The sequence below is a fragment of the Dipteris shenzhenensis genome, chromosome 18, assembly GCF_047967505.1.
Source record: "Dipteris shenzhenensis isolate YYH24624 ecotype China chromosome 18, Dip_SZ_1.0, whole genome shotgun sequence".
Classification (NCBI taxonomy): domain Eukaryota; kingdom Viridiplantae; phylum Streptophyta; class Polypodiopsida; order Gleicheniales; family Dipteridaceae; genus Dipteris; species Dipteris shenzhenensis.
The window spans coordinates 28567272-28592630 of NC_141613.1; positions in this window are offsets into that span (position 1 = coordinate 28567272).

Sequence of the window (25359 nt, forward strand, 5' to 3'; positions counted from 1 at the left end):
GCACCACTGTCTACTAGTTTGGAGGCCTCTTCTACTATCGAGAGTGATGGATCACATCACGACTTACAGAAGTCGGGCATAAGTCATTGTGCATATAGGATCTTTCATTCATTCTTTTGTGATCTCACACCTTCATTACAGTCTCAATTGTTCTCACTTCATTGATTGATTCTCCTAAGTAAGCAGAGTGTAAACTTCTTGCTTGTCTTGGTGCATGTAGGTGTAGTGATATGCTTAATAGTGTCCATCACTTATATTTCCTCTATCAAGAAGAGCCACATCACATATGCTTTAATAGCTCGTTGTGCTAATGTAGTTGCTATCAGCAAACCCATCATGGTAGGGCATGTGCATGCTACATCTCATAGCCTTCACATAGCACCATGCACAATGAGAGTGGGCATGATGAGGAGGGGAGTTTGGATGCCAATGATGTTGATGCTCTATGGGCATCTAGTGGTCATGATCTCATAGTGAATGTGGCTTGATGCTAGAACTAGGCCTTGGATTGACAATTTTTGGAGAGGAATTGTAGAGCATCACAAATATTCAAGAAGGCATTGAGGAAGAGAGTTTCAGAGGGGATTTTTATTGAACATGATGCATGTTTTCTTGAGGTTGGCCAAGCATAATACAAGCACTCAGTATCTAGGCACTCTTATCAAGTAAAATAAAATATAAAAAAGAAGAATAGAGAAACATACCTCAGTATGGGAAATTGGTTCTAACACGGATGATACAACATACCTCCAATGGTAGAAGGGGTGAATGGTAGTACCTATATGCAACATATAAATGGATTCATGCTCTATCAAAGCCTTATAAGGACCATGTGACTTATAAGGACTTTACTATTTAACAAATTCTAAAAACTTCATATCAATAAAAATCTAAATCTAAGCACATATATATGATTTTTCATACAAATATCCTATGGCTTCGTCACCACATTAGCAATGATAGGCAACTCCTCATAGGGTTTCTAGTTTAGGGTATATATGTTGGGCAACTCCTCACAAGGTTTAGGGTTTATGTTGGAACAATCCCTTTAAAGTTTAGGGCAAAAATGTTAGGCAAACCTTCATAGGTTTTAGGGTATGTATGTTAGGAAACTCCTTTAACTATTCTAGTAACTTTTGAACACAACTATTCAATTAGCACATGGTAAATCAAATACTAAAAATAATATTTAGTAAATTCTAAAAACAATTAAGTACTACAATTAATTTATGTAGGCCATGTCTATAGGTAAGAAGACAAGTAAGTAAGCCATGTAGATACTTATATAGCCATGTCATTAAAGATCCCTTTGAATGGAATTTTATTTGCATGTAATTAAAGATCCCTTATAAAGAATATATAGGTTATTACAACCCTTCATAGGTCATTATATGTCCTTACAAGGCCATATAGGTCCTTATAAAAAACATGTACTTCCATATAAGGCCATTTTGGGTCCTTATATGGAACCCTTTAATACTCTTATATATCCATGTAGGTCCTTATATGGCCATGTAGGGTTATTATAATGCCATGTAGGTCCTTATATGGCCATGTAATTGAAGATCCATTGGAATGGCCTTTTGAGGATCATATAAGTCCTTACAACTCCTCATCTCTTCTTGCATATCCTTACAAGTCCATGTCAGTCCTTAGAAATAAAATGTACTTCTATATAAAGCCATGCAAGTCCTTATAGGGCACCCTATTTAATCAATGTTCTTATATAGCCATGTAATGCATTATATGGCCATCTATAAGGCCATTTAGGTTTGTATATGACCATGTAATTGAGGATCCATTTGAATGATCTTATAGGGACCATATAGATCCCTTATATGACCATGTAATGGAAGATCCCTTTGAATGGGATTATAAGGACCATATAGGTCCTTACAACTCCTCATAGGCCTTTCTATGGCCTTACAAGGCCATGTAGATCCTTATACGACATGTACTTTTGTATAAGCCATGATATCCTGATATAGCACCCTAATTGACTAAAACTCTTAGGTTCTTATATGGCCATGTATAAGTCCTCATAAGTATAAGGCCGTGTAATTGTCTATGAGCTAATCTACCAATACTAACACAAATGTTCAACTAATCTACTAATACTAACACAAACAAACTAATCTACAAATACTAACACAAATGGTCAACTAACACGTGCTAAAGCAAGTACTAAAAATAAGCCAATACTATTTAACAAATCTATAAAAAATTATACGACACATACTTTTGTATAAGCCATGTATGTCCTTATATAGTACCCTAATTGACTAAAACTCTTAGGTTCTTATATGGCCATGTATAAGTCCTCATAAGTATAAGACCATGTAATTGTCTATGAAATAATCTACCAATACTAATACAAATGTTCAACTAATCTACTAATACTAACACAAACGCACTAATCTACAAATACTAACACAAATGGTCAACTAACACGTGCTAAAGAAAGTACTAAAAATAAGCCAATACTATTTAATAAATCTGTAAAAAATTAAAACTTATGGAATAAATACTAAGATGATCTATGAGAACACATCATTAAAAATTCAAATATAAATTGAACTTATTGCAAACATACCTCTCTTGGATGAAAGGAGCCAAAGATGATGATCCATAAACAATACCTCCATCTCCGCACTAAAAGAGGTTGATTATGGCACTCACATCATATTTAGAACACTAATAAGTACCTTAAAATTCAATTTGCAACTAGAAGAAAAGGAAATAAGAAAAGAGATTATATCATGCCGATGGGAGTCTCGCCTTGAAATCCTACTCAACACCTATTGAATCACTCAGATCTTGAAACATTAATCAACACCACTGAGTGGCTTGACTATTGATTTGAAACTACTATGATTTGGGTCTTTAGTGACTATACAAAGGGGCTGGTATAAATGTATGCCCAGACCTCCTAAGTGTGGCCCACCAATAGAATGTGTAATAGGTTGTGCACGCCAAGCTATAGGCTACTCTTGCATCCTCCCACTACTAGCTCCTCTACCAAGCTACATGCTACTATAATCTACCTAAAATCCTAATACAAACTCTATATACAACTACATGCTATAATATATAGGGGATTTTGGTGATTATTAGGATTCCCTCCATGGTTGGTAGCTACATATTGACTATAGATATATGATGGTACGAATGGGTGAGAATAACTAGATATCTTTAAGGGTTTTCCACTCACTCCACTATTGCCATTACCATCCAAGAACATGTCTAAGGCAACATCCCTAACCCCAAGTAATTTCTCACATCCTCATATAAAAGGCCTAGGGATATGGAAGCGAGGTGCTAGGTAGCTAACCATTCCTCTATGGATGGCAGTTGTACTACCTAAACTATGGAAAGATGCCAACATGGATTCTAGATCTCCCATTAAGATGGAGGATAGATGGGATGTCAAGAGTCCTAGCACAGATACTAGATAGCTCCCTATTGAGAGACACTATGAGATCTTAAAGGGTAACTCCACCATTTGTGGGGAAGGGTAGGAAGGCAAAGATGGATGAAAAAATGAGACAAGAGATGGATAAAGAGGGATGAAAGAAAGAGAGAATGGGGGCACAACTTGGGGGGACAAGAAAAGGAGTCGAGAGGGAGTAGAGGGGAGGGGGGAGTAGACAAGGGGAAGGGGAGGGCTAGAAGGGGAAGGGGATGTATGACAAGTAATTCTAATTGGGATGGTAAGTGGGAGGGTAAGAGGAAATGCTAAGAGCGAGGGGATAACAAAATCTAGAGGAGGAGTGATCATAAGGCAAGTATTAAATGCTAGTGGCAGAACAACAAAAGGGCTTCACATCAAAATGTGGAGGCTTGGAAAAGCCCCTCTCCCCAAAAGTGAAACTTACAAAGGAAAAGGCCTAGCTTAATTTTCCTTATTGTATATGGGGCTAAACATACCTCGAATGAGGTAATAGTCATGGGATGATGGAAAATGGATACATGCACCACACATGATGGTAATGCCTAGATTGGCATCCCATGATCATGACCTAGATCCTCCACCATGGCATGTCACCTACCATCTCAATTGGACTGCCATCTTGCATACCTTGATTGAGGTATGATTAGAAAAGTGTTTGGCCACATCATTCAATTTGGGTGAGCCTTCCACCTAGATAGCTGTGTCATACCAAAAAAATCTAGCTACTATTTGCCATAAAGGATCCATCAATTACCTCAATTAGGGTATTTGCCATGTTGGGAATGCCATGTGAGATGCATTAATTACCTTGATTGAGGAATTTTCCATGTAGTCTATGCCATGTAGGATCCTTTAATTATCTTCTCAAGGTATTCACCACCTTAGGTATGCACTATAAGGGCCATCAATTACCTTGATCGAGGTATTTGTCATGTAGTCTATGCCATGTAGTAACTTTTATGGAGGTATTTCCCACCTTGGGTATGCCATATAGGGTCCTTCAATAATCTCAATCAAGGTATACAATTAACAAGTGTGTGCCACATGAACCATTACCATACCTCATGTATGCCATGTCATATGCTCTAATTACCTTAATTGAAATATTGGCTTGCCAAGTGTGTGCTAGGTAGATGCCATGAATAATCTCAATTGAGGTATTGTCCTTCCACATGATTTGCCAAGTAGGGTTTTTGATCAAATTGCATGTAAATTGCCACATAGGACTCCCAATACTAGAGGAGGTGCCATGTGTTACCTTGTAATTAATTGAAATACCTTGATCGAGGTTTAGTTCCCCCTTTCCCTTTCTTCCACTTGCTTTGTATTCCAAGGAAGAAGTGGGAACCCTTAGCTTGCAACCACCTCTATGCACTTCTTTCACATTCCACAAATCATCTCTAAAGTCACATAGTATACTCTCTTGGGCATGCAACTCTTGGGGGCATTACTATCATTGACACCAAATGTATCCTTGGGTGTAGAATAAAGCTTTTGATGATGTGAGCCTTATATGAATTGTGTGAATGACCTACACTTGTGATGTGAGCCTTATATGATTTGTATGAATGACCTAAACTTGGTTCATAGAATTGTCCCATCAATTAAATACCATAGCTTGTATTCATTATGATGAAAAACATGTTATATAAGCATCTAATGCCAATCCTATTGCCTCCAATTCTTATAAAAGCAAGAGCTGTTCTTAACATTGTTCGTCCCTCACAAACATTGTAATTATGTTCCATTGTTGTTTGGATATTGTAGCATCTATTTTTTCCTTATTGTTGAAGCCCTAAAGTGAAGGCGTTCAATAATGATGTGAAGCTAATGCAAAGGATGAATCAAAGGATGGAGCAAGCTACTGCAACCAAAACTATGAATCAAATGGATTGAGTCCTAATAGCTAGGTGCACCAAGCATCCATAGACTTGGGTGGCCAAAATTTACACCAATATTATGCCCAACAGTTTTGGAAACAACTTTGTGCATGAATCTTGGAAGCCCTATTTTAGCAAAATTTCAATGGCATCAATGAACACATTAAGGAGAGACTCCAAGTGTAGGAAAGACCATGAGCCTAATGAAGGGAGAGCATTTAGAGTAGTTAGTACTCAATTGTGGGGGACGTGGGAGTATGTGTAAATACATGTAGAGTGTGAAGGTAGCATAGAGATATGTATGTGAGAAGGGGAAAAAGCCATGCGTGTGCCAAGTGTGGTGATGCTTGCTTGTACTACATCAATAGAGATGATAAAGTAATGACTAAATTCTTCCCATTTAAAACTTGTAGGAGTTTATTTGGAATTGTAGGCAATGTGTAACCGCATTCACATATGTTTCATAGAGTAAAAACTTCAAGGGGGGGTGTGAGCATGATAAATCCATTCCATGATAAGAAAAGTGCACTTGTTAGCCACCTAGTAATAGGCGTATTGGGTTCATAGAGCCTAGAGCATGGGAAACTTATATGCATGTCTAAGCATAGAAGACCCACATTTCCGCCATCTCTCACAATTCAAGAGTTGTGGTTAGGGGTGAAATGCCACTCGAATCCCTCGTTTGCTCACTTGGTGAAAATGGTAAACAAATGTGTTTCTTTTTTAATTTCCTCCTAAAAGCAGTTTCCACAACGACTGCTGAAGATCTTACTTGTTAATGGGTCACAAGACCTCAAGAAATAATTTAAAATTAGAATTGAATAATCATCCACTAAGTAGGTTTTGGATTACATGATTTTGAATGATTGCTAAATAAGTAGGTTTTGGATTACAAGACTTTGAATCGTTGCTAAATATGGATTCAAATAGATATATCTCTAATTGATATGGAAAGAATTAGAACAAAATAATCTTTCATGAACTATGCAATTCAAAAACACAATAATAACATTCCAAAAACAGAGAATAAGGAATTGCACATAGCATAAAATTTGATATATTCATTCAATCTTAGATCTCTCTCTTAGAACAACAATTGAATTTTTAAGTCATTGAGACTGATTCAACAAGCAATTGGATCCTAAAACGCATATGAGTGAGAATCCAAAAGGCACAATTCATGATAGGTGCCTCTTTACATCTTAGAAGATAAACTACGCCTTACGTTTTTATTACTTAAATATGATAGGTTTCTCTTTACTTCTCATAAGATAAACTACAACTTATGTTTTTATTACTTAAATATGGGCTAGATTTATCATTAGCTATCACTGGTGCACTCATGGATAGGAATTTGGGAGAAATTACTGACCTAAACCCACCCAAAATGATTTATTTCTATCATCTAAATATAATAGACCCTTCTCCCGAAGCAACATCTTATCAGTCAAAGCCTATGTGGTGAACTGATAGAAGAGTTCACAATACCAAGGTTTTGACAACCCCCCCCCATAATGTCTGCTACACCTACTAGAAGGAACTAATGGCAAAAATGGATTCTAGCTAATATTACCCAATCAAAGTTGATTGTGACAAAACACTACAATCAAACATCCATAAGAGTAATGAAACTTAAAAACACAGATTATTGGTCCTTAATCATAGTCTCTATAGTAAGGATCTCTTCAGTAGACTAGGCTACTGATATGTCTTCCAAATCTAAACCTTCTGATTCTGTCGCAATGTCATTATTCTTTTTATCTAATTCACCATATGATCAACAAGCTAAACAATAGGTAAAGATTTTGTAGACACTCAAAACTAGGAATATTTTTGCACTATGGTTAGAACTGTTTTCTCTTCATACATCATTTTATCAAACAGTATATTGGCTTTCTTCTCCACAACATCCAAGACTACTCATTCATTTTTCATCCTTGGAAACTTGAATCTCTTTGTTTGGAGGCATAGCTGTAGATGCTATGACTATTATGCTTCTTTAGGATGCTTCAATGTTGGCACATTAGGATGAAGGGAGCCTACAACATCACTGCTTGTCAACAACTTATCAATATTAGACATAAGTGTGATGTTAGGAAAAAATGAGGATTTAACTCTAGTTTGGTAGCATCATAGGACATAAAAATGTCCTTTTGATGTTTTGGCAAAAAAAATCACAACTTGATGTAGATGAGATGTAGATGTGTTTTTTGATGATTCCCTCTCTTGAGCTTAAGGTAGACTCATAAGAGTATTTTTAAAAAATATATGGATCACAAAAAACCATTACATGTGATTACAAAATGCTCACAAATGTATGGTTACACAGTCACCCAAAAAGTGCTCAAATTTGAAACTTTGTCTAGCATGCTTGACAATAAAAATGATTGCAATGAACAAGCATTTTTTACAAGTGTTTATAAGTATATATCAAACACCTAAGAGTGATAAGAGATTAAGTGCTCTTAATCTCAACTATTTAGTGTCAAAATAGGTTGCACATTAAATCTAGCTTTTATAGTTTTAAATTATCCCGCATATAAGAATCCTAATTGTAGTAGGCCACCATAATCCTGATTAAAAGATATTTCTTGATGTTATTTTAGTGGAGAAATGTGCTCTAGAAACACCTTGATGTGCTTTTTGCAGTATAGTATGCTTTTCAAGTTTTGAAGGATATTGTCAGATTATCTAATCTACCTCATGCTGTAAAGTGCACTTGCTATTACCAAGAATGTTTTGCTCTTCAATGCTAATCTATGCCTCTTTGATATTTCACCATTGTCTTTGGAAAGGCACCATCCATGAGGAATCTAAGCAGCTTATCATATGGATATATCCCTTTGATAGCCTCCACCTCAAACAAAATAGCATTTGGTAGATCATTGTGAGTATTCCTTCCATCAACACTTCTCCTATTTGGTAGATCATTGAGTATTCCTTCCATCAACACTTCTCCTATTTCCAACCTATTGAGGTAATCAATAATTAAGTGGGGACTTTTGGTTGTGTGAACTACACTATAGTCAAATTCCTATAATAATCATATCCATCATGTTCACCCTCCTGTGGGTTGCAACTTATTTAACAAATAGAGTATTGATTGGTGATCGACATGAAAAACAATTTGGTTACCCAAAAAATAATGGTAAAACTTTGAACTGAATAAATCATTCCCAAATATTTTAGTTCTGTAACGGAATAATTCTATTCCATTGGTGACAAAGCCTGACGTGCATAATAGATTGGATGATACTAACCCTTTTTTCTTGTCTAGATTAAGAAAGCTCCGATCCCTATGTCGAGACGCACCAAGAACTGTATGGAACTCCAAGTTCTAGTTTAATAGTACTATTTTAGTGTGACAATCAACATCATTTTCCAGTAGTTTGAATGCCTTGTTTTACTCTTTTTGCCAAATGAATTGAACATCTTTCTTTGTAAGCTTGATAAGTGGCTAACAAACATATAATAAATACCTTAGAGACCTGTTGTGCCACTTCCGTGAATGCTTGGATCTCTTCACAAGAAGAACATTGATGATTTCAAAAAGACTTCCAATGGACCTCATAACTTCGTTCACATTGCAGCTGCTTCGGCACCTTGATTGGCTTCCACTTTTTTGGGATCAATATCCATTCTGGAAATTTGTAAAGAGGGTATTATAAAGTAGTATCCCACTACAGACTGTAAACGTGCACTTTGCCAGATTTAGGCTTAGTATGACCATCCTATAGTTATCAAAGCAGAGTAGAAGGTGTTGAATGTGCTCATTTTTTTTGTGAAACATGCACTAAAAGAGTCCAAAAACACCCTCATAAAGCTTGTCAAATATGGCACATGTTTGGATCCAAGACATAAATAAGAGAGGTGCAATTTTCAATTCGACACTCATGACATTCTAGTACCTAGAGAGTAAACACTTCCTATTCTTTTACAATGCTATTTTATATTTGTCTTCTTCTACCATTTGAATCCCATTGTACCCACTAAGAACATCCAAAAGCTATATACCTCATATTCGATGAAAACATCAAAGCATTGTGTTACAGAATGGCCGTGGGAATAGATCTATGATTGTGGCAATATTTAGCTTCCTATAGTTAACACAAATGTGCAACTTACCATTCTTCTTTGGATGAATGAAAATAGGTGACAACCACATGACTTTTTCAAGTAGGTAGATAAAACCAACTTTTAACAATTTATAAATCACTTGTTTGACAGAATTTGCATCTTTCTTTAAATTAATTTATGAACACATCGACTCCTTTTGTATCAGTGTACTCCCATGTAAAGACGTCTTTTGTCTTTGTAAGATTTTTTATTAGATCTTCTCAGAATTCTCTCTTTACATGTACACCGATGCGGCTTTTCCATCGTACCCAAATTCAATTCTATTATTCCTCTCTTAGAGAAATGAACCCACAACAACGACTCATTTTTAAGGACATAATGCTCAAAAAAAGATCAGAACCAACCAAAAAAATTCATTTGTTCTTATCTGGGAACGCAGGGGTAGGGAAAACATTTGTCGCAACACTATGAACGGAGGCACTTCGAAGCTACTACACACACAGAAGCACAACAAGCATTGATCTCCCAAATGTATTGTTGCTGTTGACATACACTGGAAAGGTGGCAAGAACTATTAGAGGGAGCACATTGCATGCAGCTGTGCACCTGCCTTTACAGACAAGCTCATACATTGGGATGCATGCCGAACAGTACGAGGCCGTGCACATGGTTCTCATCGATGAAATTTCATTGGTAGTTATTCATACTTTCCTTGCAGCAGACATGCGAATGCGAGAAATTAAAGAAAACCACCACGAGCCATTTGGTGGAGTCGATGTTATGCTCTGTGGTGACCTTTGCCAAGTAAGCCCAGTTAAAGACTTGTGGATTTTCATGACACAATCCACGACAACTTCAATGCTTGGATCTTTTTGGAGATCACAAATACAAACCTTTTCTTCCTCCCAAAGCTAGAGAGAAAACACATCAAAGTGGACCAACAAGTCCTGCAAGAACTATCAAGACTGAGAAGGGAGAAACAATGGATATGCAAACAAATCAACTTTGGAGAAGAAAGAAACAATGACACAACATTACAAAGCCTTAACACGAGATCAAAGAAGGGACACAACTTAGATTTGCTATGACCACATACTACAAGAAACAACACACATTACTGCAACAGCAAGGCTTCTATGACAATGGATGTGAAGCCCTACTTACACATTTCAAAACAAAAGACAAACAACATATAATTATTATAAACATATACAAAGCAACAAAAGCAAAAATAGAGACTTTGACATCAATGGTCAAACAAATACTTAATAGGACACTGCCCGCAATAAAAGCATACACTGTAAGAGACTTGAACATTGACTTCAGTACCGAATCGAACAAAAAAGCGAAACTAGAAGATGTTATGAGAACATACGGCATGGAGCAACTTATTGCAACACCTACAACAATATACGGATCCACAATTGACCAAATATGGACCAACCAAAACAAACATCATACAAAACACATCATAAACTACATTTATTGGTTAGACTACTCTCTACTTTACACAATGATAACGTCATGAAAAACCAAATTGAAAAAGGGGAAACCCCCAAAAAACCAATACCCTATTTGGGTAGGCCCAATGAAGATCCTTCATCTTGTTTCATTTTGCTAGTCATTAATAGTTTAGAAAGTATTAGTTGTGGAGAAATGGAAGAGGGCTGTCAATCCAATGAAACCAAGGTGGCCTAGTTTCCGATGGCCTTAACCAATGAAGCATCAGAATGGTACCTAGACCTCCTAGTGGAAGAGCAAGCCACATGGCACCTGCTTCAAACAGAATTCAAGAGGCTCTTTCAAATAGAGAGACTACAAGATGATCCCACTCTCCAACTAAGCAAGATCGAACAAGGCTATCAAGAAGATGTACGCATGTACTTGGGCAAGATGATGTTGAGATATCGAGCTCCACTCGTGATATGCCAGGGTGACTGTTGTGCATTTATGTCATCGATTTGTTAGCTGCAGATGCGGTTGGTATGTCGCCCATGAATAATAGCTGGATAACAGCTATCTTTATGTACTCTAGTTAGTGGCTCAGTTAGTATGCCACCTAGGTTAGCTAAGTTTGGTTTGAGACCCACATATAGGGTTCACCTATTTCTTTTGTACTGAGAGAGAGTTCTTTTGGCTTCCACAACTAAGAAGAGGAAAACTATTTTCAGCCTCCACCTATGTGTATTCCCCCATTGTGTATGTGAGAAAGCTACAAGTGAGATCCTTACTTCTCTCCCACTCTCTTCACATGGTATTAGAGCTCGGTTCATGGTAAGGAGCTCAACAAAGCAAACCAAGTTTGCGGTGTCTTGGTAAGAGGATCAATGTTGCTTTCCTGGATTTAGGGAGATGCCATATTCCTTGCATTTGATTAGTACTGCTTCAAGACATTTGAAGTGGTCTTTCTTGTTTGAGTGGATGCACAAATCGTCCAAGAACACTTGGAAAAACTCATTCAGAAATGACTTGAAAGCTGTGAACATGACTCACTGGAATGTGGCCGAGGCATTACAAAGGCCGAATGGCATGAGTCTATATGCAAAAATACCCCATTTTGTAGGAAGTGTTGTTTTTTATTAGTCTTTAGGAGCAATTTGCACTTGGTTATAGACACTGAAGCCATCCAAGAAGCTATATATATAAGAACTTGCCACTTTTTCCAACACTATTTATGTTAAGGGTATGGGATAGTGATTCCTAATTGTGGCAGCATTCACATTCTTTAAGTTTACACATATTTTGAGCTTCTTGTTGCGTTTAGGCATGATGATGATGGGTGAAACCAAAGCAATGTGCTCTATCTCATAAATGAATCCAACATCTAAGAGTTTTCCTAGCTCGTCTCATAAACCATGGTGCCATACTTAGGATTTGTGCGATAAGGTCCACATACCTTAGGGTGGGCACCTTCCCTCATAGGTATCGTGTGTACTATCACGTCTGGTGAAATTCCTTTCATTTCTTTGTATGACTTTGCCAGGTTGTCACAGTATTCCATTAGAAGTACTTTGAGTTTGGTTTCATCTTCCTGTCGAAGCTATTTTCCAATGAAAACCTGTTTTTCTTCCTCTCCTTCAAGGGTGAGGTTTATTGTGTGATTCAGTAACAACTCTAAATACTTATGGAGTTTTCTCAAACATGGAGTCCCATCCCCTCTCACAGACACCAAAACTTGGCATGTCTACAGTTACACATTGCACGATATCCCTAACTAGCCACAGCACCTGACCTCTCACATGTATCATACCCCACTTCGTGCATCCTTTCACAACAGTGGCATCAAACATGCAGTCCAAAAGCTTCATAATGGATGCGCAAAAGATCATAAGGGCCTACACAATGAATTCACTGCATATGGAATATATGCCTTGCTCAAAGCTATTCAATGAAACAGTTTGAACATGCTTCAATTACCTCGACCCTTAACACCATCACATCCATACACAAAGCAAGAGATTCCATGAGTCCATACACAAAGCGGAAGATCTCAAAAACTACAAGACCATTATAATTGGGCATGTTATTTCCAAGATCTATGCATCAATACTCTATGCAGAGGTCATCCTAGTCATAGAGCTTTGGGGATTCAAAGCCAAGGGGTAGGCAGGCTTTCAGGTAGATCATGAAACCATGGACCATATACTCACACTCAGAGGGATCATCTAGGAGGCTAGGACATGGAGAGAGAGGGTGCATTGTTGCTTTGTGAATTTTCGGAGGCTTTTGAGACAATGTTGAGAACTTGGCTCATCAGATGCCTACAAGAGTTAGGATATGACCAAGAGATCATTTGGCCAATCATGGCACTTTATGAGGGGGTCTCAGGTAGGGTTTGGATTGGTACAGGATGGATAGAGGAGATCATGAGCACCATTGGGATCAAACAAGGTTGTACTTTATCACCGACCTTGTTCGATCTCTATATAGATGAGCTTGAGATGTTTATCAAGACTTTGGGAGGGATCGGTTGCTCTCTAGATGGACCCTTGCTTCAGATACTTCTATATGCAGATGATGTGGTCTTGCTATCTTCTTCAGCAAAGGAACTCAAACGATACCTGGAGCATTACACACTTTTTGTGAGATGCACGACTCGAAGGTCAATCTTGGTAAAACCACAGTCATGATCTTCAACACATCTCGGGTAGCCATGCTGAGAGAGTAGTTCACATTAGATGGGTTACCTATGGAGGTAGTTGTATCCTACACATACCTGGGGTCCTATTCTTCGGCCCAATCTTCATGATGCAACCAGACGAAAGCTTGCTTCTTCTGGTGAACTAGGAGACGGTACTCTTCCATGGGCATGTACAGTGGGTGGACTCAACGATCGATGGGCGAGCTGCGGTAGTATCACCAAAATTTCTCCAGTTGTTTTCCTTCAATGTTGAAAGTGGAGCCTTGGAGTTTCCAAGTATGTAAGCTTGAACTTTCACTATCATTGCACAAAATATTACCATATCGAATAAATCAATATATCATTTTGTACAAATTCATAATGGGGGGCACATTCTGATACAAATTCATTTGTCGAGTTCCTACTTGTAGCTCTAAGAAGATCATAGAAGGTACAAGTAATGAAAAGAAAGTGATCAAAGAATGGGACAAGGAAAATAACTGCCACTTGTTCTTGATTGTTTGCACATTTGTGTGAACAAGATCTGTGACTGTAGAGACTTATTGGGGGTAGGAGAAGAGGCCTTGCAAGTTTGCATTATCTCATCAATTACGGCTTGCTTCTTGGCCTCTTGAAGGACCTAGATTCGGGCTACTAGATCTGCCATCTGTTAACTTATTTCCGATACTCCATGTTGTAAATAGAAAATCTGCTCTTGGGGGCCAACAATGGGCGTGTTTAAGTCCCCTTGTTGGCATGTCCTTGCATAGGGAGGGGCTGCCGAGGCAGCAGCTGTAGAGTATAGATTTTACGGGTTGGAATTAAGGTTGTAGGAGAAAAGCAAGACAAGGAGGTTGAGGAGCTCCATATTTGCCAAGGTATCTGAGTGCATGGTGTGTGTGTGTGTGTGTGAGAGTGAGAGAGAGAGAGAGAGAGAGAGAGAGAGAGAGAGAGAGAGAGAGAGAGAGAGAGAGGAGAGATCCTTAACAAGCCCAGCACAGGCTAACTTTGTCATAAGCCTTTCTCCTTGTCTGTTTGGTATTTTTTGAACTTTTCTATCCTAGCATCTTGGGCTTGGATTATAACAACTACTCCATATTTGCCAAGGTATCTGAGTGCACGGGGTGTGTGTGTGTGTGTGTGTGTGTGTGTGTGTGTGTGTGTGTGTGTGTGTGAGAGAGAGAGAGAGAGAGGGAGAGAGGGAGATCCCTAACAAGCCCAGCACAGGCTGACTTTGTCATAAGCCTTTCTCCTTGTCTGTTTGGTATTTTCTGAACTTTTCTATCCTAGCATCTTGTGCTTGGATTATTATATCCATGGCTACAGTAGATGTCAGATAAAGATGTGGTGAAGCTCTACAGATATTGACACTAAATCAGCAGGAAGGGGGGATGTATTGAGTGCGTTTAAATAGTAAATTCCCTCAGAATCTGAAAGGGAGAGAAATATTTGTAGGTATTAGGGCGGTTCCAATAGCTTACATGCACCATTTGAATACAGTGAGTGTATATGATACTTAGTACTCAGATCTAAATTGAGGAAAAGCTTTTTGTAGGATACTACAGTTGACTTCTATCTTATGTATGTTTTAGCTATGTTTACTATATTGGAATGATATTTTTGTATTATTGTGTCTTCTTTTGCAAGCTGGGCAGAAGTATATCTACACAGGATCTCAAGATGGATGTGTCTACATCTATGACTTGGTAACTATGACGACATCCTTTTACATTGTATTATCTAGTTGTATTTTTGCGTGCACCATTTGCACGAGAAACGAGATGAAATGTCGAAAGTCGAGTAGCTAATCATGTATAAGCTTGTAGATTAGTTTAACACCCTTTGCAAGACATTTGTGACTAGAGATATTCCTAAATATTAATGACTGCGTACAATTGTGAGGCTATTGAGCTAGATTAATACAAAGGGTTATTTTTTAAAACTTAATTTTATGTTTCCTAGCATCTGCCAAGCTGAACATCATTACATTGGCTAGTGATGCTCCATATCTATGTATAAATGCTTATGCTTTTGAAATCCAGATGGCAGCTTATGCTTGGGTACTCATGAGAACATAAGCATAGCTTTGGTTACTAACTTATTAATATATTGTATTTTTCTCATTTACTCATAATTTTGTCTAAAGTCTCTTACAAACTCCCTTTCCTTTAAAAAGTTCAATTTGTAAGATTGAATGTATTGTAGTCTTATGAAGGGGTGTGTGTGTGTGTGTGTGTGCGCGCATGCATGTGCTTCTTTTCAAATGTAATTCAAAATGGAAAGAAAGGGCAATTCAGTTGCCATGCACAACAACAATTGAGTTGCTGCACACAGTGCTAAGATGCTCATTGAATTACTTAATTTATACTTAAAAAATAATATAGCCTCAAAACTGACATATAGTTTAAATCACAATAGCTTCATACTTTCACACAAGAGTATAGAGTTTAGAGAAAATAGTGGAATAGAGGAACGTCAGTGCTTAGCATGTGAATGGGGGTACTCCCAACAGTAAGAGATTTGCATATTTCTCTATTCTAAATGATGTGTGGTAGAGGCCATGGGCACAATTAAACTAAGGTTAGGGGTAAAGTAAGGTTTTAGGGAGGGGGACAATGATTAGGGGAAGGTAGGGGGGACAAGTGGACAGTGGGAAAGGAAGAAAGTGAAGGAGGTAGGGGTTAATCATGAGGGGAATGCCCCCCTCTAATGGCTAATGGCGCATGTAGCACCTTGGAATTTGTGTTGTAACAATAGAGTCCGAGGGCTCTTCCATTGATAAATGTATGCCATAAAGTGGTACGCCAAATTACACCCCTCAAACAAACATGGAAAGGAGAGCACCTTAATATAATCTCTCTCTCTCTCTCTCTCTCTCTCTACATATATAAAGGTGGTTAACTAGTTCTAAATATCATCTATCTCTCTCTCCCCTGACTCCCTTCCTTTTGTAACAAACATATGTACAAATGTGTGAGATGAAACAAGCTTTAAAACTTATCTACTTAACAAAGAGACAAATTTCAAAGAGGAATCACTTCATGACCTAGAAAGTATGTGTCCCTCTTGTGAAGTTTAGTCTACATACTCCAAAGGACAAAGAAAGCACAATAATGATAACACCTTCTTGTGTGGTTAATTCAATTTGTTGTTCCTACTCTCATCCTACTCCTTTCAAGTAAATATAGGACACCTTGGTAGACCTCTAAAGAGAAAGAGAGAGATACATAGAGAATGAACCTTCTTGTGTGGTTAATTCAATTTGTTGTTCCTACTCTCGTCCTACTCCTTTCAAGTAAAGATAGGACACAACCTTGGTCTCTAAAGAGAAAGAGAGAGATACACAGAGAATGAATGGACATGATAGGAATAAGAGAGAGGAGGGATGAACAAAGATTTAACAAAAGTTTTATGTGAGAGATTTTCATAGGTTGAAGAGGAATGCGAAAAAAGAGAAAGGAAATCATGAATCAAAAGCAAAATGAAGATAGTTTGAAATAAGGTTCCAAGCGGAGGTGCATTTGACTCTTACGATTATTTAGAGATTTGATGTAATTGTCAGGGAACTACATTTTGTATATGCACACATTGGAGCCATTTTCCCATGCTCATGTAATTAGTGATTAGTCACCTAAATCCCATCCACTCAACCATCTTGTGCAAGTCCAAGTACACAATGGTCATGGGGGAGGAGGATGGCTTGATATAGTGTGTGGAGGTAGGCATTTGGGCATTCAATGATTGAGTGAATCAATTCTTCAAGGCCATCTTCTTTGACCCTTATGGTTCTTCACATCTTCTCCTCATAAGCTTCTTTGGTTTCTGAATCACATTCTCACTCCACTTCTATTGATCAAAACTCTCCTCCATGTTAGATTCCAAATTCCGAGTCTATCACTTCTTTTCCACATCGGATCGGAACTCTCCAGAAATCGCATGCACCAAAAATACCTATGGTTTAATTCTCATATATTGTTATACTATTTGACTAACATCCACCTCAAAGAGTGGTACATTGGGAGGATTAGCATCAAGGACTTCATGTTCTACCTTATCCTCCAGTTTTGATGGCATGTTGACACATTAATGGATGATCCTCCTTCTTGAGCATAACCTTCAGATATCATGTCTAGTTGAGCTTCTTTTTCTTGAGCCTCACATTGTAAGGCTCAATGCACATGCTCCCATTAGGGAGTAGATGGTGCATAGTTGAGTTACACACTGGTTTTAACCTCTCCCCACCTCCAAGGAGTTCATGTGCAAAAATTGTAAATGTATTCATAACCAGATAGTTGCTTTCGTCGTATGATTTTGCACCCTCTATAGCATGTCTGCACTTCTTTGCACATTCCCAAACCTCCAAATGGCAGTTTTCATTCCTTCCCCACTGATAGTTGCCAGTAGGAATGAGTCTATGCATAAGTGCGAGTTTCGACACCTCCAAAATGGGGGATGCATTTTGGATCACCGATGGTGCATTCATTCCTCCATTCAATTAATAACGTGCCCAAAATTTGTGTGCAGCTAGGTACACTCCTTTGGGAGTGTGTGCATTGGCCCTAATCTTTGATGTGCTCCAATCGTGTTTGACCTAGGCTGCCTTGAACCATGGTCTTCCCAACATCATGGGGTATAGTATACCCCCTTATTCCATTTTAATAATTATGAAATTTACTTGGAATGTGAGAGCCTACATAGTGGTTTGTTGATTCTGGATGATTTTGAGTGGTTACACTTTCCTTTGATTGGCCATCTTCACTTGGAATAGAATGTGGGTCAAAGCATGTTGACGAGTCCCATTCTTTCATACATGAAATGAGGTAGGATATTTACTCCACATCCTCCATCAAGTAATGTATTTGGTAGCTCCTACCCATTGCAGTGCACTTTTAGTGTAGAAACCTTATAGTCCACATCCTTTGGTTCTCTTTGGAGAAGTGATGGGTCCTTTGGATGTTGCTCATGGTTCTTTTAGAGTATTTTTTCCTTCCTCATCTGAATCAATTTCCATTAAGAGCTGCTTTATTAAGCTCTTTTAGAACAAGGGGACCAAACTACTTGCAGTTGGTTTAATGTAATATGAAATTGTGCTTGCTTTAGGGCTTTGAACATATCAATTGATAAATTTTCTTGTGTAGAAAGATGACCTTCGGAGTCCTTCTTTGGGGTTTCTTTGAAATATTTGCTTTTTGGCATTGTACTGGTCATTTTATCAAACTTTGTTCCCTCTTCAAAGATGCCATTGTAGGTTGCCAAACTTTGATGGTCTTTTTTTTTCCTTGTAATTTCTATTCTTAAGTACTCCTATTCTCACTTATGCATGATATTTCCAACAAAGCTATTTATCTTTTACCAAAAATTTTGGGACCTTCCTATACATTTTCAATTGTGATATGTCCTCAGCAATCATAGTGCTCATGAGGATCATAGTTCCACTTCAAAGAATGCCAACATTTTTTCGGACTTTTGCTTCTTAGATTTTTTAGCTTTAGCATTAGACTTCTGAGTCCTCTTCTTCTTTTCCTCTTCTTTTTTTTTCTTTTTTTCTTCATCATCAAAATCATTGTGAAGCACTGTCCGAATTTGTATTGTCTTTCTTCAACTTTTTTATCATGCCTATCCTTTATTTTGCATGCTTTGTTGATTCGATTAGGGCATTGAACCCTCTTGCACCTGTTGGTAGGTCTATGCCTCCAACAAGGCTCTAAATCTCTTTCCTCTCCGCCAATGTCTCATTGGATGGCCTTTCTAGTACATCTAAACTTGCATTTAGATTCCCAAATTGTTGGTGGGTATAATCCTCCACTTAGAGCTTCTAGAACTACCTCAGTTTTGTGGCTTTCTTTAGACATCATGTGAAGTCTACTTTTTGAATCCTACCAAGAATGCTGCTTTTAGGGTGTCATAATCAACAAAATGACCTATGTTGTAAGGATTAAACCAACCCATCACTATTCTACCAGTGAATGTACCAGCAAACTATTGTAATGTCTCATGATCACTGAACATCGTATCAAAGGTACTCGTCAGCCAATATGTTTCAAACTGTGCCACATGGCTATACGAGTCTTCTTCTTCTTTGTTTTGAAATGCAAGGAACATACATTTCAAGCTTTCCAAATTCTAATTTTGCATGACTAATAGTATTGGGAATGGTTGATGTGGCACTAGTTATATTGGTGGTATTTGTAGCCTTCTTTATTGAGATGGGATCACTGATGTCGGAGTGCTCTCTCTATACTACTATATTCTTTGTTTTTATCAAATGTGCTTCCTGGATCTTTTACTTTAAATTTCGATGACTCAGGTACGACCTTATTAGTGTCCTCTAACTCTAATAGGTCGGTTGGTCATTTTTTGCTCCTCTCCTCTTGTTTGGAAAGGGTCAAATTGTAATTTGCGATTGGTTCTCCATCAGACCAAGTTGACTGTTTTGACAAATGCTGCAAAATTTAGATCTCCTCATAGTTGGTCTCCCAAACTTGCCATAGGTATGACTTTCTCGAACAATTAGATAGCCATTTGAATTCCTTCACTTGTGGTGATTTGTTGGACTGTACTCCAACAACCATTAATTGAACTTGACTTTGTTCATTTGAGATTCACTCCTCTTGCAGGTGAGCTTAAAGTTGGGTGTGGTAGGGTCTAAAACCCAATCCATTGTGATCTTCTGATATGCACTCTCCTACATTTCAACATCCATACCAACAATCTTCTAAAAAATTGCTTCAGATCGGTGGGATCCAAAACAATACCTATTTTTTATGTCAAAATGATTGGAAAGACACATCTTTTTGAAGATGTTGGATTTAAGAAATTGGAATTCTGGAGTAGAAATTGGTCTTTTCACACCAATTGATCACAACAACACTAAGTTAAATGATGAACCTATCATATTTTCCTCATAGAAATATTCATGCTAAAAGGCCTCATCTTTCTTCGACTACTTCTTCCTCATTCTAAAAAAGTATAGCATCTATTTGAACCACATTCATTGATCCATCTCTCCTGGCACCTTCAATCATCAGACATGGTTAGAGACTTCGAACCCACAAAATCATCACTTTTAATAGGTTGCAAGACCTTGGTAAATAAAAAATTTTCAAAATAGAACAATCATCCACTAAATAGATTTCAAATGATAGAATCTAAAATCATTACTAAATATGGATTGAATCAGATATAGCAAACACTCTCTTTCGTTGATATGGAAAAGGATCATAACTTAATCATCCTTTATGAAGTCTGTAATTTTTTTAAAAAAAGCATTCTAAAAGTAGAGAATAAGGAATTACACATGCAATTAACTTTTTTTTCTTTCATTCATTCTTAGGTCTCTCTCTTACAATAGCAACAATTGAATCTTTCAAGAGTCATCAAGATTGATTTAACAAGAAATTGAATCCCCCAAATATATGGGTCAGAAGCCAAAAGGCACACCTCATGATAGGTGGATCTTCACATCTCAAAGAATAAACTATGATTGACTTACGTATTTATTACTTATCTAACACATCACCATTTATCACTACTAGTGAAGGTTTGCATTTCATGTTCTAGTAAGAGAATATGATAGGATATAGTTTGTAGGATTGGTAAAGAAACCTTGGTATTGATGAAGAAGCAAAATGATGGGAAGAAGTAAGACGGAGACACTAACAACTCGGAGAAGCAAGCCTGAGTTAGAGCCAAAATGTAAGATGTGGTGAAGCTAGTGTGGAAGTATCATGAGCAAATAATAGTTTCCCAAGTTAGTGTAGCCCAAGTGGCCCTCCAATTCAAAAAGCTATCTTCATTATTGTTTCACTACATCTTATACCTTGGGAAGATTGAGTTCATGGCATACATTGAACTGTGGAAAGAAGGTTAGATGCATCCCAATAAATTCATCAACTTGTCATTGATGATTGCCAAGGGATAATGTATGTTTTGAATACATGAAGCAAATGCCTTGGTACTAGATATGCGGAGGATGAGGCCTAAAGAAAGTCAAAGAGTAAGCAATGCAAATGGGCACAAAATGAATGTCAGATGTAGTAAAGGATGCAAGAGCGTGCTAAAAACAAACATTTCATTAGACCAGGGAAGAGTGGGCAACGAGAGTCGATGAGCAAACTTACGGAAGCTTGTCACCGCTGAATGACAAAGAAATCCAAGCCAAGGAAAAGATTGGGAAAGTGAAGAGAGAGGACACAAAGAAGGACAAAGAGAGGAAACCAAGCATATCATGGTATAAAGATCTAGGAAGCCAAATCTCACCAAATTCACAAAGACAAAGGAGTGATCCAAGTTTAATTTGCGAAGATCTTATGAGGATGGAAGGTCAAACAAGGTGTCCATCAGCAACTCCATCGGTGAACCCTCTAGCAATGGGCTAGGACCGAATGTGAAGACCATGTGTGAAGGCTAGCACCGCCATTGGTAAACCCTCTAGCAATGGATTGAATGCCCATACCAAATTTAAAAACTTTATATTTCCATTGTGGCGCTTCTTGTGAATGGTGAATATCTTACATTGCAATACAAAGCAGGAAGAGGATGTGTTTTCCCACAACACTTGAAGATAAGGCTATTAAATGGCTCGATCAATATCTAATTATCACTTTAACACATGGAATGAGTTGAAGGAAGCCTTTTAAAGAGGCTTCAGCATGCGTTTAGCAATAAAGATGTGATATTAAAGCTCAACTAAATCAAATAGAAACAATTTGTGAGTTATGAAACTCAATAGAAACAATGTGTGAGTTATTCATGAAACTCCACACTCTTATTTTAAATCAACTTAGTATGCAACAAGAAGGGAAACTCCAATAAACCCAACTCAAACGTTGATACATGTGGCCACTATAACAATAGAATACTTCTGAAACTTCTGAAATAAAAAGCCCCCTCATGTTAATTTTCCTAGGCACATTATTAAACCCCCTCATTTTAATACATTACTATTAATGCAATTAAACCCCCCCTCATTTTATTAAACCCCCTCATGTTAATTTTCTCAGGCACATTATTAAAGCCCCCTCATTTTAATACATTACTATTAATGCAAATAATTAAAAAACCCTCCCTTTTGAATGCATTTGGTATATTAGATGCACCCCACAAGAAAGTGTAGTGGGTGCAACTCTTCAACATATTAAGAATCACTGCTATGATGGACAATGATAGTTCATAAAATAGTTTGGCCAGAGACTTGATGATGGGAGACCTCTAATCCAGGTGTGGGACTCTTTCATTGGTGATATGCTATTTATCTATTTGGAATAAGTATTGAAGGAGGGAGGAAGAAACATGAACATATCATGGATATTTTCTCCACCATTAAATACGAACTAATAGTTCATAACTCCTCAACCCTATTGCTCAATGGATAGCTTTGTGTATGATCTCATTGCTAAGTCAGTTTTTTAATGAAGCATATGACTATGTGCATCTTTTTTTTTTGCCAGCATATACAACGTAGTTCTAAAGCTTGGCACACCCACAACTTGTACTTGATGCACCTTTCCTTCCATTCCTTGCCTAACTACTCATGAGTCTGCAACACTTTTAATGAAAAATATTTGTCTCAATTATGTTTATTAATAGCCATGTGGAGTGATTATGCAAGTATTATTTCTTCAAGTGTATAGTATTGACTCTTTCTTCGGCTCCTTTATGGGAGACAACCAAATTAAAAAATTGCGAAGCATAACTTAAGGACCATGAGAATGAATACAATTGTTAGACAAAAATAGTAACTACACAACATCATGAGGGAGAAAAGCACACTAATGATAAGGATGGGCCATTGCACTTAGGGAGGAGGATGGGCCATTGCACTTAGGGAGGCAATATTTGCATTTGGCAATGGTGATGCTTGAGATAAGGATTCTAATATCCTTGTCACATTATTTATGTATGTATCATCAAACCTTGCACGAAGGAAAAAACGACAACACTAAACAATTCAGAAAATTCGTTAACACACAAATGGGAATCAAGGATCTTAAGGGACAAGCAAAGAGAAACTTTGCTTCATGAGAGATCAAACGAGTTACGAGAGCTTGAGTCTTAGGCTGACATGTTGGACGATTGGGGGGTCGTTGGGGAGTCGTTGAGATGCAATTCACCGTATACGCTACTCCATTGCGCGTCGTGTACGATTGTTCACTTCATGCACATCGCATTACAGTTCACGCATTGGCTGCGGTAGTCCTGTATGTTGAGCTCAAATGACCGCGTAGAGTGGGACTCCACTGTCAAGTTTTTAAAGTCATCTCTAGCATAGAATCTACGAATATGGCCTAACGTTCTGCTGGAAGCTGGAGCGAAGAAGTCTCGGAATACACAGAGGGTCGACCAAGGAGGCCCCTCTTGGCAGATACGACTGTGGCGGTGGAGGACGTTCCTCCATGTGCTCTGAATGTACTCTTTAAAAATTGGTCATTCGGGAGAGACGTGGGGGTGTGTCAGCGTATCTCGAATCTGGATGTGGGCATGGAGTTGCGGAGGGGAGACTTTTGGCAAGACATCTTCTTTTTGCTGTGGTGAAAAGAAAGGTCACAACCGCCGCAGTTTTTCATTGTCAATGATGGTCAGGAGACGAGGACTACAACAAACGAACGTGTCGAAAGGCAATACTAATTTATATCTGATATTTAGAAAGGAGGGGCGGCAGCAGCGGCGTAGTACAATCGTTTTTACCAAGTTAAGGATCTATTTGAAACGTACGAGAGCATTGCCAGATGGGCGGTCTAATTCAGAAGTAGAAGAATCAGGCACAAGATGCCAGATCATCGATCTAACTAATTCAAAAGTAGAGGAATCAAGCAACGAGATGCAAGAACAATCGTTCTTGAGGCGGAGACTGCAGCTCGTAACACAGACAAGAGTATTTATTACGGTGAAGCTGGCAAATCTCAGCTAATGCAGAAGCTCGTTGTAGTTGAAACCGCCAAAAATCTGAAGCCTAGCGTCGGTGAAGTACTTCGTTGGTATCCCGGGATGGATTTGGTTAGTTATTCGTTCCGATCTGCGATATACTGTAGTGGTGAAGCTAGTAAACCTGAAAAGGCGCAGCTCAATTTTCAAACCGCACTGGTTCCTCTTTTGCATGTAGATTTCTAAAATCGTTCTTCGTTACGATGGTCGCTGCATCAACAATAAAACGAGGTCAATTCCAGAGCGTGAACAGTACGTGCAGACCAAAGCGATCCTCCAAAGATCTTGCGTTGCCGTGGATCTTAAAGACAAGTTTAGAGTCAGCTTCTCACCAAAGTTGGTCTTGGGCAGTGGGTGCAAACTTCAAAGGGCCTCACCCTCATAGAAGGTGGCCAAGGAGAAGTGAAATCGCCAATGGGCTTCCATTTTCCACGGTAGAAATGCGAGACTTCAAGAGGAGAGTCCTCAAGGCTCTTGAACTTGCAAGGAGCACCTCGGGTGGCAAAATGGATTTAACGAATTTCGTTGGATTTGTTCAATTGTCACTCCTTTGTGTGTGAACCCAATGAGAACTTGCTCCCGCACTCGGATGCATGCGGATAAGTGCTTGTTCATGTGAGATGGGTGGTTTGCAAACCACCATGTTGCTTTTCAAGTGCACCTACAACCACATTTTCTACAGGCTTTTAGAGCCAGTGCACATGTAGCCCAAAGGGCGCAGCTGGATGTGCTCCATTTTGGGCCACGTGAAATAAATGGAGAGGGCGCACAATTCCCTCAGTGCTCAATTTTGCAGCTTAGAAATTAAAGGTGGCAAATCGCGCATCGGGAGTTCCATTTCGTGCCATTTTGTGTTCATCGGGTGCAGTAGGTCTTCCCTCACAAATGACCTATGCAGAGTGGGGCAG